The sequence below is a fragment of the Leucopleurus acutus genome (assembly GCF_964270905.1).
Source record: "Leucopleurus acutus genome assembly, chromosome: X".
Lineage (NCBI taxonomy): Eukaryota > Metazoa > Chordata > Mammalia > Artiodactyla > Delphinidae > Leucopleurus > Leucopleurus acutus.
Genome location: NC_139148.1, coordinates 119,380,439 through 119,397,060, shown reverse-complemented (window position 1 = coordinate 119,397,060; position 16,622 = coordinate 119,380,439). Strand labels below are relative to the sequence as shown.

The window sequence follows — 16,622 nt, the reverse complement described above, 5'->3', positions numbered from 1 at the left end:
ACCGCCCCCCCTTTCCCCTTGGTATCCATACATTTGTTCTCTATGTCTGTTGGGTTGTATGGGCATTTTGACAGTATTAATTCTATCAATCCATGAGCATGGAATATCTTTACATTTATATGTGTCTTCTTCAATTTCTTTCATTACTGTCTTATATTTTTCAGTGTACAGGTCTTTTACCTCCTTGGTTAAATTTATTCCTAGGTATTTTATTCTTTTTGATGCAATTATAAATGGGATTGTTTTCTTAATTTCTCTTTCTGCTAATTTGTTATCAGTGTATAGATACACAACAGATTTTGTATATAGATTTTTGTATCCTGCAAGTTTACTAAATTTGCTTATTCTAACAGTTTTTTTTGTGGAGTCTTTAGGGTTTTCTCTATACAAAATCATGTTATCTACAAATAGTGATAGTTTGGGGCAATCTTTTTTTTGTTAATTTTTCATTTTGAAATAATTTCACACTTACAGAAATAGTTACAAAGACTCCCATTTACCCTTCATCTAGATTTTACCATAATCATTCTATTATCTGGATCAAAAAAACCTTCTCGATGAATGGGAAACCAAACCGTCATATATCCTCTGCTGTGGTAAAACTGGACTATTTGGGAGGCAGTAAATAACCGTGGTTAAGAATGTAGGCATTGGGTCTCATTGAACGTGGCGGCAGCTTTACAGATTGCTGTTTTCTCCTCCAGCGGACCTGGGCCTGCACTCCAGCAACCATGTCTAAGGGACCTGCCGTTGGCATTGATCTTGGCACCACCTATTCTCGTGTGGGTGTTTTCCCGCACAGAAAGGTGGAAATAATTGTCAATGATCAGGGGAACCGAACTACCCCAAGCTATGTCGCCTTTACTGATACCGAACGATTGATCGGTGATGCTGCAAAGAACCAAGTTGTAATGAATCCCACCAACACGGTTTTTGATGCCGAACACCTCATTGGATGAAGATTTGATGATGCTTTTGTCCAGTCTGATAAAAAAAGCATTGGCCCTTCATGGTGGTGAATGATGCAGGCAGGCCTGAGGTTCAAGTAGAATACACGGGAGAGACAAAAAGGTTTTATCCAGAGGAGGTGTCATCCATGGTTTTGACAAAGATGAAGGAAATAGCAGAAGCCTACCTTGGGAAGACTGTTACCAATGCTGTTGTCACAGTACCCGTTTACTTTAATGATCCTCAGCGTCAGGCTACCAAAGGTGCCGGAACTATTCTGGGCTCAGTGTACTTAGAATCATCAATGAGCAACTGCTGCAGCTATTGCCTACTGCTTAGACAGAAAGGTTGGAGCAGAAAGAAATGTGCTGATCTTTGATTTAGGTGGTGGCACTTTTGATGTGTCAGTCCTCACTATTGAGGATGGAATTTCTGAGGTCAAATCTACAGCTGGAGATATCCACTTAGGTGGAGAAGACTTTGGCAACTGGATGGTCAACCATTTTATTGCAGAATTCAAGCGCAAGCACAAGAAGGACATCAGTGAGAACAAGAGGGCTGTCCGTCGCCTTCGTACTGCTTGTGAGCGTGCTAAGCGCACTCTCTCTTCCAGCACCCAGGCCATTATTGAGATTGATTCCCTCTATGAAGGAATCAACTTCTATACCTCAATTACCTGTGGCCGATTTGAAGAACTGAATGCTGACCTGTTCCTTGGCACACTGGACCCTGTGGAGAAAGCCCTTCGGGCTGCCAAGCTAGACAAGTCTCAGATCCATGATATTGTCCTGGTGGGTGGTTAAACCTGCATCCCCAAGATTCAGAAACTTCTCCAGGACTTCTTCAACGGGAAAGAACTGAATAAGAGCATCAACCCTGATGAGGCTGTTGCTTATGGTGCAGCTGTCCAGGCAGCCATTCTATCTGGAGACAAATCTGAAAATGTTCAAGACTTGCTGCTGTTGGATGTCACTCCTCTTTCCCTTGGAATTCAAACTACTGGTGGAGTCATGACTGTCCTCATCAAGTGCAGCACCACCATTCCCACCAAGCAGACACAGACTGTCACAACCTACTTGGACAACCAGCCCGGTGTACTCATTCAGGTTTATGGTGAGCATGCCATGACCAAGGATAACAACCTGCTTGGCACGTTTGAACTCACAGGCATACCTCCTGCCCCGTGGTGTTCCTCAGATTGAACTCACTTTTGATATTGATGCCAATGGCATCCTCAATGTCTCTTCTGTGCATAAGAGCACAGGAAAGGAGAACAAGATTACCATCACTAGTGATAAGGGCCGTTTGAGCAAGGAAGACATTGAACGCATGGTTCAGGAAGCAGAGAAGTACAAAGCTGAAGATGAGAAGCAGCGGGATAAGGTGTCTTTGAAGAATTCCCTTGAATCCTATGCTTTCAACATGAAAGCTACTGTTGAGGATGAGAAACTTCAAGGCAAAATTAATGATGAGGACAAACAGAAGATTCTTGATAAGTGTAATGAAATAATCAACCGGCTTGATAAGAACCAGACTGCAGAGAAGGAAGAATCTGAACATCAGCAGAAGGAGCTGGAAAAAGTCTGCAACGCCATCATTACCAAGCTGTACCAGAGCGCAGGAGGCATGCCAGGAGGAGTGCCAGGAGGAGTGCCCGGGGGCTTCCCTCCATCTGCTGGTGCCTCCTCTGGGCCCACCATTGAAGAGGCTGATTAAGCCAGCCTAGCATAGGGTTAGCATTGTTCCACACAACATTGAAGGACCCAAATCTGTAGCAAATTCCATGACAGTTTTAAAGTTGAGCTGCTGTAGTAAACTGGGCATTCTTGATACTTGAACATGGAATGTGTGCACAGGGAAAGGAAATAACACTGCACTTTACAAGCACTGTATTGTAAATGGAAAATGCAATGTCTTAAATAAAACTGTATTTAAAATTGGCAAAAAAATGTAGGCATTATTTGTGACAATGTGCATGGACCTTGAGGGTATTATGCTAAGTAAAATAAGTCAGAGAAAGACAAATACCATATGATTTCATTCATATATGGAATATAAAAACCAACAAACAAAAATAAATTAACAAACCAAGCCAAAGTAAACCAAACACATTAGCCTAGGTTCCCAACTAACACAATCAGCTATATAGAACTGTACCGTAATAGGTTTATAATACTTTTCACCCAAATAATACATAAAAAACAAACACAAAAAATAAAACATTTTTAATCTTACAGTACAGTACAACAGCTGGCATACAGGGGGTAGCATAGCGTGAACAGGCAAGAAATAAAGATACCGTATTACTGTACTCTATACAATACTGTACAGTAAAGTACACAAAAGCACAACCACTTGTAGAGGATGCGCACACGTGACAGTGTACGCCAGACACGTGAACTAACTTAAGTGATTGGACATGTGACCGTGCATTCACATCTTTGAAAGTTCGCAACTTGAAGGTTCGTATGGAGGGGACTTACTGTAGTGGTAACGAGAGGGGAAGGGGTAGTGAGGAGTGGGCCAAATGAGTTAAAGGCATCAATTGTATGGTGATGGATGGAAACTAAATTTGTGGTGGTGAGCACACTGTAGTGTACACAGGAGTAGAAATACAATGTTGTACACATGAAACTTATATAATGTTCTAAACCAATGTTACCTTAATTTTTTAAAAAAGAGAGTGCAGGCATTGTATTTCAGCAGTCCTTAATGGGATCTCAGCTTTCCCACTGACCAGCCTGTGACTTTGGGTAAGTTGCCCAACTTCTCTGAGCCCGTGAGAGAAAAAGTCAGCATGGGCCTCCCTGGTGGTGCAGTGGTTAAGAATCTGCCTGCCAATGCAGGAGACACGGGTTCGAGCCCTGGTGCGGGAAGATCCCCCGTGCCTCGGAGCAACTAAGCCCGTGTGCCACAACTACTGAGCCTGCGCTCTAGAGCCCACGAGCCACAACTACTGAGACCACGTGCCACAACTACTGAAGCCCGTGTGCCTAGAGCGCATACTCTGCAACAAGAGAAGCCTCTGCCGTGAGAAGCCCACGCACTGCAACGAAGAGTCGCCCCCGCTTGCCGCAACTAGAGAAAAACCGCGTGCAGCAACGAAGACCCAGTGCAGCCAAAAAGAAATAAATAAATAAACAAACAAATACATTTATTTTTTAAAAAAAGTCAGCACGGTGTGGCGACACTGGCCACTGATCCATCCTGAGAAGCGGTATGCAGCCGCAAGGTTTCTGAGCTGGGATTATCTCTGTAGCAGTTGCTGAGATGCTTAGAGACGCCTACTCTCCCTAAGGGGCAGAGAGATCTGGAGTATGGCATTTTTCTCTGTTAACCAGAGTCACATGAATGATACCCAGCTTCAGATGCCTGAGTCCAAACTTCAAATTTCCTAGATGTCTTCTTTCAGAATGCATGCGCACGCATGCGTGATGTGCCATGCATGTCCTTTTGATTTGTTTGTTTGATTTTTTCCGACTCATCAAACCCAGCTTCCTTTGCCACTTTATTCTCTGTCTTGTTCTCTGCTGAGGCTTTTACACATAGATGTCCTTTCCCTCCTGGGGAGGAGGAGGCCCAGTGGCATTCCCCTTGACAAGGTTCTGACTGGAGTAGCAGGCCTGGCGGAAGAGATCGTCCACCCAGGGTGACCTTAAGGGAGAAATAAGAAAGTTTGGTGCCACAGAACATTGGATCCCAAAAGTGGATCTGAGGAACTTTGCCAATCTTTGAAAATGTTTCTTTTTTTCCTTTCTTTCTTTCTTTTTTTGGCCATGCAGCTTGTGGGATCCTAGTTCCCTGAACAGGGATGAAACCTGTGCCCCTGCAGTGGAAGCACAGAGTCCTAACCACTGGACCGCCGGGGAATTCCCGACAATGTTTCTTATATCTGTATCTAAATGAGAAAAAAAATAGACAAGGGAGTGAGTTTTTCATAAAGCCAAAAGGATTCAACATAATGACCAGTTCTCTATTTTTTTTTTTTTTTTTTTTTTTTTTTTTTTTTGCAGTACGCGGGCCTCTCACTGTTGTGGCCTCTCTCATCGCGGAACACAGGCTCCGGATGCGCAGGCTCAGCGGCCATGGTTCACGGGCCCAGCCGCTCTGCAGCATGTGGGATCTTCCCGGACCGGGGCACGAACCCGTGTCCCTTGCATCGGCAGGCGGACTCTCAACCACTGCGCCACCAGGGAAGCCCCTGTCTTTTCTTTTTTGAAATTATTGTGGTAGCTTTTTACAATGCCTTCACTTGGCAGTCAAACTTTGTAAATCCTACGTATGTCTCCAAAATGTTCATGGGAAGTGTTATTGGTCCATGAAATTCAAAAATCTGGGATCCATTGATTTGGACTACCAAAGATGACAAGATTCTTTGATATTAAGCTCCCTATCCCAATTTTACAGATAAGCCAACTGAGGGACTTAAACTCATAGCAAGTTGGTAGCAAAACCAGGATTAGAATCCCATCACCTAATATCCAGCGTACGGACCCTTCCTCTCCCCTGCCCTGATGTTCCAAATGGAAAGAGGCATTGAAGAAAACCTCTGTCGACCTCACTACGTAACAAGTTTTTACCATGCACTGTTTATTTCCTGTTTCATTTTAAATTCAGGAACTGAAAGAACAGCCAAAATCCCAATGGGAAACGATGACGGCTAAGTTCCCTGCCTCATAATCGTTAACCCTGTTGCAGTGGAGGCAGGCAATAAAGTGGTTACTTAAAGTTTTTGCTGACTTGTTCACTGTTGAGTAGTCAGAAGAAGTGCCTACTCAGAGCATTAATTTCTGATTAGCTGTTAATCCAGCCAGGTTAGAAAATAAGATGGAGAACAATGAGCCTTCCCGTATCCTTTTCAGATCGTTAACTAGCAGTGGCTTGCAGAAGTGGGTCAGTGCTGTTACAGAGGGGAAACTGGAGGTTTCTCCTCTCCCTAAAGCAAGAGACAATCAGCTTCTGGCCTGGGGAAGCTGGTGGGGGTGGAACTAGTTCAAAATTAGGGCACTTGGGTAGCTCATACCTAGAATTCTAACAGCAATGCCAGGATTAGAGGGACCCTAGAAAGAGTCACGGAGAGGCACTGCCCTGGGAAAATGTCTCTCTACGTCTAGGTTAAAGGAGACCTGGCTTTAACTAGAAAGGCCTCCACACATCATGTTTTATCCTAGTGTATTCATTTCTTATAGTTGCTGTAAAAAATCACCACAAACTTAGTGGTTTAAAACAACCCAAACTTACTACCTTACAATTCTGGATGTCGAAAGTAAAATGAGTCTCACTAGACTAAAATCCAGGTGTCAGCAGGGCTTCTGGAGGCTCTAGGGGAGAATCCATTCTTGCCTATTCAGCTTCTAGAGGCTGCCCGCATTCCTTGTCCCATGGCGGCAACACTTAAACTTCTGCTTCCATTGTCACATTGCCTTCTCTCCTTCTCAGTCTGACCCTCCTGCTTCCTTTTTTTGAGGATCCTGTGATTACATTGGTCCTTTCAGGATAATCCAGGATTATTTGCTCATCTCAAGATACTTAATTTAAAACACATCTACCAATCCCTTTGGCCATACGAGATAACATTCACAGCTTCCAGGGATTGAGATGTGGACCTCATGGGGGGAGCATGATTTAGCTTACCACAACTAATAAAATCATGTTTTCAAGTGAAGTCGTGTGAGGAACCCCAGTACATAAATTACATCAAAGCACAGCAGCTATAGTTAAAGTCTTACTCATTTAGCCTCTACTAGTTCCTAACCGTGATGGTCCCAGAAGCACCCAGGGGGAACCTTGCGGCTCTAGGACCAGTTTGAATACAACCGATTTATACCTGAAGGGAGAACACCATTTGGAAAACACTTCAGCCACCATTCTCGTTGTTCATTATATTCTTCAGTGAAACCAGGTGCCTCTTAATGCTTGTCACCGAGCTCTGTGGGACAAGAGACCTTGCTCATTTAGCTCAGCATCACCAGAATCTGAGGTGCCCAATGTTTGTTGAGTGAATGAGTGAATAATCAGTTAATGGTGAATGAAAAATGCTTAGGCAGCATCCGTTTCCTGTTTCCCTGCTCACAGCTATTCATGAGGCAGGCTTGTGCATCAGCATTATTGGAAAAAGATCAAAATGGAACGGTGCCACCTTGCTGGCCCTCACTATATCCTGTCCCAAACCACTTGTGCACGTGTATACACACTGAATTTAAGTGCTTGTCATGAGTCTTAATGGAATGTATTGTTTCACATCTTGATCATGGACATCTTAGTTGCACATCATGGAAGTAAACAGTGGTAGTCTAATATCTTTCTCTTCCTGTCTCCCAAAACCATTAGAAATGGAAAAAAGAATCTTAGAGATGAAGGTGCTTTGATGCCTTAAAGGCTGTCTAGGACAGGCAGCTTTACAGATGAAGAAACTAAGGCCTAAAGAAGACAAGGGATTTATCCAATATCACTTTATTTATAAGCACATTTTATAAGATCTAAACTAGAGCCCGGGCCTTCTGCTCCTGGATGCAGCGTTCCTTCCATTGTTCCACAGTTGTGCAAAGTTCAACAGTTCTATCTAGAAGAAGTTAACTATAGAGATGATAAAACCTGAACTTCCAAGGATGGTACAATTATCTCTTATCTCTGTAAAACTAAGTTTGGCAAACTGGTGGATCCCAAGACAAATCTAACCCACAGACCTGCTTAATTTGTCCCATCGTTTGTTTTTTTTTAATTGAATTGGTATGTCTTTAAATAGAGTCGGCACACTCCAGCTCCCCCATGTCCCCAGCACTCCTGTTGTCTTACATTTAGCCCATTCACTCATTTATGTTATATATGAGACCCTTGCATACATCTGAGTTTCTTTTTCAATCTGCAAATTTGGATTTACAAATTGATTGATTGATTGATTGATGTTTGAGTTTTTAACCCTTGATATAAACAATCAAAATGTACAAGAACTGTTAATGTCTGGGGTCAGAACTTCTAAGTGTCTTTAACACCGTAAGTCATATAAAATTTGACAGACCATGTGTCCTGAAGACCGATGGTTTAGAAAATAATCATAGTTAACCCGTGTTTCAGTCAGTGCATGAGAAGGGAGAGGTGATAAAGCAGACTGTGTCTCCTTCGCTTCCTCCAAGCCAATCATCCCTAACTTCTCACCTGACTCTCTCTCCACCTATCCCTTTGGAATCTTTAGGTCTGACTCTCACTGAGATTAGCCTTAGCTGACATGTGACTGTGACTTTGGCAGTCGAACCTTATAGCATGTGAAAGAGATGATTGTAAAGCCAATTATCACATGAACTCTTGAGCATGAGATAAATGTTCGTAGTGGGGGCAGAGCAGAGCTCCAGTACCCGTGAGGAGCTGGAATGGTAATTAGAAGCTGTCGTTGGGCACATGCAGTGAGATTTGGCTTGGAGGCTGTATTTGGGTGGGCATAGAGAGCCGAAGTCTCCATTCAGATATACCAGAGAGCAGGGTCCAGATAGCAAGACTGAGACTAACCCTACCCGTGTTGGAGACTGGGCTTCTGGTGTCTTACTTTGCATAGATTTTATAGGCTTTTCTTACGTAAAGCTGGGCAGAGCTCGGGCAAATAGGAGATGACAGTTATCGCCCTTCTGGGTGCATCATTGGCACCCAGTCAAAGCATGTTGATTGAAACGACTTATTGGAGGTAATGCCAATCTACCCAGTAGAAATAGAATTGCTTCCAAGTTGTGGACTTGCACACCTAAAAACATTGAAACAACCTCGAAACTTTAAGCACAGTGCACCACATAGAATATTTTTGGAAACTCTCCGGTTTTATTTGGAAAATTATATCTGATGTTTGGTCAGGTTTAAAGTTTCCTGGGCTTTGAAGTAATGCTGAGTCCTAAACAGTGAACCTTCAAAAGCTTTGACTCTGCCACAGGGCATTGATGTGATCTATAAACAAGAAGAGAACAGTATTTGAAAAAGAAAAAAAATGCCAAGTTTTGACATTATAATAGGTAGGATTCTTTCTCTATTTCAGCAACAGTCCTATCCTTTAGGAACACAACTCTGAGCAAAGATATCTTAGGAAAAGGCATGAGCAGGAAAGCAGGGCAGAGCATCTTCCTGGCTCTGCCACTGACGTCCTCTGGCTGGGGGGCTATCCTGATCACCTGCTCCATGAAGATAGCATGCTACACGAGTGATGGTGAGAAAAAGACAGTTCACACCAGAAATGTTTCCTGGGAGACTCAGACATGTAAGCTCCATGAAGACAAGAACTCTGTTTATGACACTCACTATTCTATCCCTGTGACTTAGACCGTCCCCCTGGCACACGGTTGGTGCTTATGGCGGGGCGGGGGGTGGTCCCGATTTCCATTTCATCATCTAGATTCTGAACAAGTTGAGAAATATACAAAACAGTAAATGTGGACTTTAAAATATCACTTCAGTGCTGATGGAGGCCAGGCTAGGAAACCTAGCTTAATGAGCAAGTGAAATGTGTCTGTTAAATGAATTGTAAAAATTAGGCAGACTTACCCAACTTCAATATAAGCGGCACAGAACCAGGGCAGGCTGCCCACCCAGAGGAGCAGAGGAGAAACCCACTCCCTGGAGTACAGTTGCTCCCAAGAGAAAGGGGGACTGCATTGAGTTGAGCTTGTCCAGTGATCTACCCAAATTTACCCATCAAATTAGTGTTCATCACTTGTGGTGCTCAAGAAATACTTTATGAAGGCATACATGAATGGTCCCTGGGGAAGGTGGAACGTGAACTTGAACTGCAAAAGATCAGAAACACCACCTGAGATAATTAGTGTAGCCTAAAGACTGATCTTCGTGTTTGCCTGAAGAGACCTGGGGTAGCCAGAATGGGGTCTCGCTGCAAAGAGCGCTTTGGAGCCCTCAGTAAGCTTCTGTAGCACCAGGCTTCAGATCCTCTCACAGCAAATAAGGGGAGATAAAGGCTACCTGCACTTCTGGAGAGGGTGTCATAGGAAAACATCTTCCACCCTGAGATAAGGCAAATTCAACTGGGGGTCAGGGCAAAGGGTTACTGATACAGCTTGAGTGAGAGGAGTCAGCTAATATTTTCTCCCATCCTAAATTGGATGAAGAAGAAGAGGTTCATTAAAGCCAAAGCAAGTTTCATGCTTTGTTTCGCTTTGTTTTGCTCTGTAGGACACCTGCTAATGTTACTCTCTATTTAGCCATGTTTCTCATTGAACTAATCCAAGGCAATGAAAAGAAGCGCCGAGGGTCCTCTCGCTCTCAGAAGGAGATCCTCAGAGAGGGGCTACCTTGTTCCTGAAGGCGTCTATGCTTGGGGGCCACAGGCTTGAAAGGAAACACATTTGACTCTTCTCCCCTTTTCTAAAGTACTGAGTTCAGTCACTGCAAGTGATTGGGAAGGATTGTCATCATGGGTCCACACTTTTGAGGTAATAAGACCAGCAGGTTCTGCACTGGCACTGTTTTTCCTTTCAGGTGAGCTGTGTGCAAAGAAGTCACACTATCACCGTGTGCCCTGGTATATGACCCAAGGTGCTAGGCTTAACTGTGGCAATGCAGAGCTGACAATCTTACCATCTGTTAATGGTCATCACTCACATTTAATCGAATTCTGTTTTCACTCACAGACCCTGATGAGACCACCCTCGTTAACTTAACTCGAAATGAAATCTGAGAATCGAATCCTTCCTGGGTCTAGGATTTGCATCAAAAGCCTAATGACCTGTGTAGTTTTCTTTCTGTCACAATCCATCAGTATTCTTTTGACCCTGATTAAGCTTTAGATAGAATTAAAGGGACAGTGTTAGTTTTGATATTTATAAGTGGTCATTAATTCCACATTTATTAAGGGCCTACTTTGTGTCAGCCTCCATACTCTCTCAGCCCTTTACACTTACAGCAGCCCTGCAAGGTTGATGGTATCCTCCCAGTTTCCCAGATGAAGAATCATCTCATTAAAGAGATGAAATCACTTGTCCAAGTTCCACAGAGAATAGATGGCGGAGGTGGGATTCACACCCAGGTCTGCTGAGCTCCACAGGCACTTTCTAATAATATGCTCATCTGCTTCCAGCTGCCTTTCTAGCTCAGCTGCAGATCAGGGGGAATCAGTGCTGGTTTATGCGATGTTTACTTTGTTTCTTCCCCCAGCCGAAATAGGAGGAGAAGCTGCCCCATCAGGGTAGGATGGGCCCCTGAATGGTAAAGGTTGCTCACTGATTTCTTCTTCGGGGGAGAACAGAACGGTCGACTTTTTATGTTATCTGCTTCTTTCTCTGGAAACTGCCAAGTGTGAAGAAATGGAAGATCATTACACTACATTTTAAAGCTTCCTTCCGTAACTGCTGAGACTAACAAACAGCCTTGTTTGGCAGAGGTTCCAGACACAAACAGAGGCTTGGACCATGACAGAACTTTGGAGCTGTTTTAATCTAATCATCAACAAAGTTTTTAAATGGAGACTTCAGGCAGTTTCATCCAGGCCTCAGATCCACAGGGATATCCACAGGTCGGAGTTCAGGTCAAGTCCAGTGGCTCTGGGAGTCCTGACCGCCCACCTCGCCCATCCCCACCTTGGAGGTCAGAAGGCAGGAGAATGCAGGAGTGTTGTGATTCCTCGATATCTGAGTCGAAATGTCCCCAAAGATTGTTTTCTGAGGACACTCTTCCACAACATGTGCACTCAGAAAACAGGAGAGTGGGGCATCTGGGGAAAATGAGATTAGAATTACTCAGTGGATTCCAGGGTCCTGGCAGAGTGAGCCAGCACATTCCCCAGCGTGGCCTTCCATCCCAGCTGACCCGAGATAAATCATCTAATAGAGGGTGGCTCTCATATTACCCATTGGAGAGTTCCTGTAACTCTAGTACAAATTGATGTTTTTATTTTTGTAAGCAGAAACCTTGTACAAATGCGCTCTCATTAAAGAAGTCTTGTGGTGAATCCTTTGGTAAACAGAAAGAGATCTTTTGTAATGCAAATAAGCTAATCTATCCGCATTGTCTCTGAGTTTTGTGGTTAGGATTTTCTTAAAGAGGATATATTAGTAGTGCCCCAAATCACAATTATAGTGTTTATTTATAAGCTACTCATTTTAGAACACAGCCCACCTAGAAATTCATATCCCATTGTTTCTCTTTATCGTTAATGAGTCTTGCCGAATGCTGACTTTTTTTTGAGCCACTTCACCTTGTCACATCAAGCTTTGGAAACTCGCCGGAGATTTTCAAAACTAACAAGGACAAAAATCAAGCGGATCATGAAATAAAAGAGAAGGCAGACATCAATGGATAATGACACTGAGACCTTTGGTTTTGCTTTCGTTTTTGTTTTCCCTTTGAAAAAGGAAGTAAGTGGTCTGTGCATTCCAAACCGTGGCAGAAAGACCTTTTTTCAGTTCTCAAACTGGAGTTAGGGCACTGAAATCTTTTAAAAAAGAAATCATTCGAAACCTGAAAATTTTGCCTTTTTTTTTTTTAAACTTCTAACCTCTGATGGGTATTGGGGCCTCTTTGTTTCTCAGTTGGCTAACTTGCCAACTAATTTATTCTGTGGTTCCCTCAGGATAGCTGAGGCAGAAAGCAGAGGCTGGGGCAGCCAGCTGAGATTGAGGGTGAAGGCCTCTGCAAAGGAAAGGTCCAATTCTGAAGTGAGACTGGAAGGACAATTAGCTTGGGCTATGGCATTGGTCACTCTAGCTGCGTAGAGATCTGTTTCATTGATCCCCAGCAATAGCAGAATAAGAGGGACTTTATAAAAGAAGGAGATGTGTCTTTTCCTGAGCAGACGTTACAAGTGGGGTGGTGATCCCAGTAGCGTTGGCCTCTTTCTTAAAGGAGAGGGCTTTCCAGAAGTAACAAGGACACAGACCAGCAAACCTCAGGGGAAGCAGGGAGACCAGCCTGTGAGAAGCAAGACTTCTAGAAGTAGATCCTTATCTGAGTTCAAAGACGGTGGGGGGGGGGGCCCAGAAAAGGGAATGGAGACCAAGTAGATTGTTGTGAGGGCATGGTGTCAAATTGTAATTGGTCTTTAAAGTTATTTGTGAATCGAGCTAAAGAGTTGTTGCGAGGAACTGGCTGAGAGGGTATATTCCGCAAGTTCCTGAGTAGGGCCTGGAGCCCAGAACAATGGGCACAATCCCTTGAAGAAGCCTCTAGACTCCTCACGTTTGGTCTTATCGTTGTTACCCGTAACTATATGGTATTTTTGAGATGCCAAACTGGGTAGGTAACACTCGGTTACATTCCTAATAAATTCAAAAACAAGTATAGAGTAAGAGGGAACCATTTTGTCCAGATGTTAAGTAGTCACTAGTGACATCTTTTTTTTTTTTAAATAAATTTATTTATTCCATTTATTTATTTTTGGCTGTGTTGGGTCTTCATTGCTGCACATGGGCTTTCTCTAGTTGCAGTGAGCAGGGGCTATTCTTCATTGCGGTGTGCGGACTTCTCATTGCGGTGGCTTCTCTTGTTGCGGAGCTAGGTGCATGGGCTTCAGGAGTTGTGGCTCGCAGGCTCTAGAGCACAGGCTCAGTAGTTGTGGTGCACGGACTTAGTTGCTCCGTGGCATGTGGGATCTTCCCGAACCAAGGCTCGAACCCATGTCCCCTGCATTGGCAGGCGGATTCTTAACCACTTTGCCACCAGGGAAGCCCACTAGTGACATCTTTGAAACTAAACTTGATGAGAATCCTCAAAGGAGATGTTAATAGATGAATTTGTATAATATGAAATAAATCCATCCTCACTTATGCTCTGCTTTCCTGTATAAGAAAATAACAACTAATTTGGAAACAAATTGTGATCCTGCATTTGGTTTACTTAATTATGAGTTTCTGTGGTTTGCAATAACTGCTAATTTCTCAAGGACATCCACATCATCAAACTTTCTAAGATGGAACTGAAAATTTGTGTCTGCCACTACAGTAATCCAGTCTTATGCTTTCATTTTTGTGTATTCATGAAGGGGTGAGGGAAGTGATTGGGAGGTACCTAAAAAGGAGGGTATCTGGAGTACCAAAGAATAAGATGGGCTGCCTGGAGTCTAATCACATTTTGCTTTGGGTAATTTGCTTGTTCATTTATTTATATAATTCTATGATTATAATGGCATCGGAAACACATTTGATAGACGAGGATTGGAAACTGCTATCATTGCTGAGCCCTTCAAAAGTAATTGTAGGAATAAATTGTAGCTAATGCCTAACTATTAGCCTTCAGTAAAAGGCAAACAACATGAAGCCAACGTGAGGACCAAATTAGTGGTAAGTGGTAGTTAGAGAAATGATGCCTGGAACAGCTAGCAGTTGGGAGTTACCCAGAGACCTGAAGGACCAGATGGGCAGTACTCTGGGGGAGTCCTGCCAGCCACTGGAGTTCTCAACATGTGGGTTGGGCCTGGGAAAGGGGCAAAGGGACATGTGAAGAATTTGAGGTTAGATTCTGCAACTTAACTACAGTCACGTTAAAAAATACCTGTCAGCTAAAGCGGGGAGCAGGGCTGATTCTTCATCGTCCCAAATTACCTCTAGGTTGCTAAATCTAATGGACATTTTCCCATGCTCATCTTACTGGACATCTGTCCCAGAGCTACTGTTGGTCACTCTGTGCTTGAAGCCCTCACTCTCCCACCTACCATCCCTCCTGGTTCCTCTCAGCCTCCTTGGTCTGTCCTCTTCCTGACGTTGGCCTGCTGGAGTCGATCACGGTTCTGTCTTCCGTCCTCCTCTGTGCTCACGTTCCATGCCCCCGCGGATGAACTCATTCACTCCTTGGCTGCAGTTCCCGCCTCTATACTGAGCTGACGGAATTCAGATTTCTCTCTCCTGTCCTCTGAGCTCCTGATCTGTATATGCAACTGCCCACTGCCCTGCCTCCCAGGCATCTCAGTTCAACTCATCTCAAAAGGAGCTCCCCATCCTTCCAAACCACTCCGCAGCGGCTCTTCCTGCGGGTTTCCCATCCGCGTGACCAGGTCCCAGCATCTACCCAGGGCACAAGCCTGAGAAGGAGTCACTCCTGACCACTCCTGCTCACTCACACTCCACGTCCAACTCATCAGCAAGGATTTTCAGTTAGAACTCTGACAGGGACTTGCCTGGAGGTCCACGTTAGGGCTCCACGCTTCCACTGCAGGGGAATCAGGTTTGTTCCCTGGTCGGGGAACTAAGATCCGGCATGCCTTGCGGTGAGGACAAAAACAAACAAACAAAAACGTGAGAAAAAAAAGAACTCTGACGCCTCTCTCAGATCAACCCTCTTGCCATTCTCCACCTCCGAGCTCCCATCACCTCTCACTGGGCAGTAGCATCCGAACAGGTCTCTGCCCTCCGCTCTGGTCTGCCTTCCCGCAATCCATTCTCCCCACGGCATCCAGATCTTTCACAAACCTAAGTCAGGTCATGTTGCTCATTGGCTTGAAATCCATTGACAGCTCCCCATTGGCCCTGAAAGCAAGTCTCCTTATTCTGGACCAAAGGCCTTGGGTGATGTGGGCCTACTGGCCTCGTCACCTCATCCTGTACCATTCTTCCTTTTGCTGATACCCCCAGACTCACTAGCAGTCTCTCAACTCCTTCAACTTGTCACGGGCTTTCCTTTCTTGGGGCCTTCCTCAAAGTTTCCTCTGCCTCTAATGGTTGCTCCCACCCGCCACCCCGCCTCCTACTGCCTCTGCCTAGAAAACTCTGCATCCTTTAGAGCTCAGACCAAATGTTACTGCCTCTGTGATCCTCCAAGCTGGGTCAAGCCTCCAATATCTGCTCTCTTAGCAATCTGGTTCTTTTCTTTCCATCACCTACACACCGAGCAAGTAATTCAAACAAGAAGTATTCGTTGCAATAATGTGGTCCCCTTCGCTGGATTGTAAGTACCTTATGGTCAGGGATGGTGTCTGCTTTTAAATCACCAGCATCTCTCTGACACTGAGCATATGACTTGGCACAAATTGAACTCAGTCCATAGTGGTTAAATAAATATGTGAATAGCTCGAATCACCTTGTACTGTTACTTCTTGCCCAGCTGAGTATTGTTTGTGGTCACTGAGGGCTGAGCCAGCGTCCACCTTGCATGCCACTGGAGTCTCCGTGCCCCGCTCAGTGCCTGGCGAGGGGGCGAGCCTGGCTCAGGGGTGGGCGCGGCCTCACTTCAGGGACTCCCGGAGCCTGTTGCCAAACGCCAGCCTGTGGCAGACACGGCTCAGTATTCTCAGCAGGAGAAGCCATAGCTGGTGAGGAAGACCCCCCCAGAGGGGACTCCTGGAGCCCATCCTTCTGGGGCTCAGTTATCCCAAAGGGGCTTCCAGCGTGGGAGTACTGAAACAGGGCCTCCGTGCTCCAGAGCCCCACAGAATAGACCCCTCACCGGGCCCAACTGTCACAGGGGCCAGTGTGAGTCAGCTTCGAGGATGCTTCTGGGCCGGCAGAGAAGGTGACTGTGACGGGGGCAAAGTGCCAGAGAGTTTGTACTGAATGCTTCGCAGGTGCCAAGCCCTGTGCTGTGGGTTTTAGAGTCATTCTCTCATTCCATCCTTGAAAACCTCTGTGAAATAGGTGCTTTTTTATAGGTAAGGAGATTGAGGCATGAAGAGATGACATAATTTTGTCAGGGTCCTATAGCCAGTCAGGTGGCGGAGTCGTCTTGAACTCCAGTGTAGACACTTGCTCTCTGGACGTAAA

General features: G+C 44.7%; 1 pseudogene across 1 annotated transcript; it reads left to right on the top strand.

Annotated features, from left to right (window-relative positions):
• Positions 1-731: 731 nt before the first annotated feature.
• On the top strand, positions 732-2,664 carry LOC309978324 (heat shock cognate 71 kDa protein-like; annotated as a pseudogene). Its single transcript has one exon. The product of its transcript is annotated as a heat shock cognate 71 kDa protein-like (transcript).
• Positions 2,665-16,622: the final 13,958 nt, after the last annotated feature.